The 1,860-nt window shown below is 29.1% G+C and overlaps 1 long non-coding RNA gene across 1 annotated transcript; it reads right to left on the bottom strand.

Moving 5' to 3' along the window:
* Positions 1-631: 631 nt before the first annotated feature.
* LOC109590755 (uncharacterized) lies at positions 632-1,054 on the bottom strand. Its single transcript, XR_002189491.1, has 4 exons — positions 926-1,054; positions 818-877; positions 696-769; positions 632-649 (listed from the first exon to the last, which is right to left on the bottom strand). It is a non-coding gene; the product is annotated as an uncharacterized LOC109590755 (long non-coding RNA).
* Positions 1,055-1,860: the final 806 nt, after the last annotated feature.

Raw genomic sequence — 1,860 nt, 5'->3', positions numbered from 1 at the left:
TGGACCAGATCAATGGAGGGAGAACAGTATAAATGACAGTATATCCTTCCTCTTACTTCTCCTATATGTTGCTTTAATTCTTCAACAGTCCAACCTTCTTCTCCTCTCACTGGTACAGCTGGTACTACTTCACCAGTTGACAGATCAACCACTGATACCTCTAGATTAATACCTACACCATCAAACACATGTATAGTATAGAAGTATTGCCATGGTAACAAGCTACACCCACCTCCATCATTGTACTTCTTAAAAGTTTCATTTTCTTTACAAGTTTCTAAAAATAATCCATAATATCCAGCCACACTCATAATCTGTCCAATAGTTTGATGTTGAAACTAAATTTAATAATACGATCATTATAAAAATAGGGTAAATCATAGTAAAACATACTTCATCAAGATCAAAGGACTGATGCATTACTTCGGACGAATAATCATAGTTAACTAAACGACATCTCTCAATAGAAATATGAGGAGCTAATTCCATTAACTGATAAAAAATGAATAAAAATGAAAGAATAAATAGAAATAGATCAATAAACCTCATAAGCTTTATCCAGTACACTGGGTAGTAATTCATCTTTATGTACTTCAAGAAATGAATTAATTAATTCACCAGTAACAGGATGATTACAAAATAATATAATCTATAAAAATAAGTAGATAGTGTACTTTTGTCCATCTCAATCTTACTCCAAACATTTCTTTTCCAATTTTTTGTTTCTTTTCTCCTCTCTGTCTTTTCTCCTCAGTCTCTTTAAAATGATCTATTCAAATATCAACAATCAAATGATGACACACATCATCAATAAAACCTGTAATATCTTTTATAATCTTCTCATTGTGTTCTCTTTCAGTCATTAGTTGTTGCAAATCTATTTAAATATCAACAATCAAATGATGACACACATCATCAATAAAACCTTCAATATCTTTTTTAATCTTCTCATTGTGTTCTCTTTCAGTAATTAGTTCCATATTCATTAATGTTATTCTTTCTTGTAATTTCTCAATTATTCTTTTATTATCCACTAATGGCTGATAGTCTGGTCTTGTCATTGCTTTAAGATGAAATTTGCAGTCATCAATTTCAAAAGCCATTCCTCTTCTCAATCTGCTAGCAGCTTTAATTAATTATATAATTATTAGTATAATTAATAAAACTAGTCTAACCTGAATCAGTATTACTAGTAAGTGATCTCAAATACTCAATCTTCATTTTTGATAATTTGTCTGACAATTCTTTGTTTTCTTTTTGTATCTCATTAAACTGAAACCTCAATACAGTCAACTCTTCATAAAGTGGTTCTTCCTATTAATGATTATTATAATTAATACAAACTAGTGAGATATACCTCAACTTCTTTAATAGAATCAATATCACTTTCAACAAACAATGACTCCTCCTAATAATATATTTACGTAAACTAAAATTATGATCAATTAAGATTCATACACAAAGTATGCAAAGAATTGAAATTCTAACCTCAGTTACTTGAGCCATTGATATTTCTTGTTTCAATTCAATACTTTCCTATAAATATAATTAATATTACTGTATACATATACCAGTTTATTTTCACAGTAGAAAATTTTCGTGAATCTTGCATTTCTAAAATTTTGCGGAATTAATTTTCACAAATAGCTTGCAGATTGCACCATGTGGCAATGAAAATGCAGAATTTTGTGGTAGAAAAATTTCAGGATTGAGCAAGAAACCGTAAAATTTTGCAAAAATATTTCACCTCAAAAATAAACTGGTATAAGGTACATTGCACAATCTAGTAGCATGACATACTTTCTCTTTGCTACTGATAGTATCTCTTAGTTTATATTCAGCTTCTTCAAGTATAATATA

This window comes from Amphimedon queenslandica, unplaced genomic scaffold (genome assembly GCF_000090795.2).
Source record: "Amphimedon queenslandica unplaced genomic scaffold, v1.1 AMPQUscaffold_9529, whole genome shotgun sequence".
Lineage (NCBI taxonomy): Eukaryota > Metazoa > Porifera > Demospongiae > Haplosclerida > Niphatidae > Amphimedon > Amphimedon queenslandica.
This window is presented reverse-complemented; position numbering and strand designations above follow the sequence as displayed.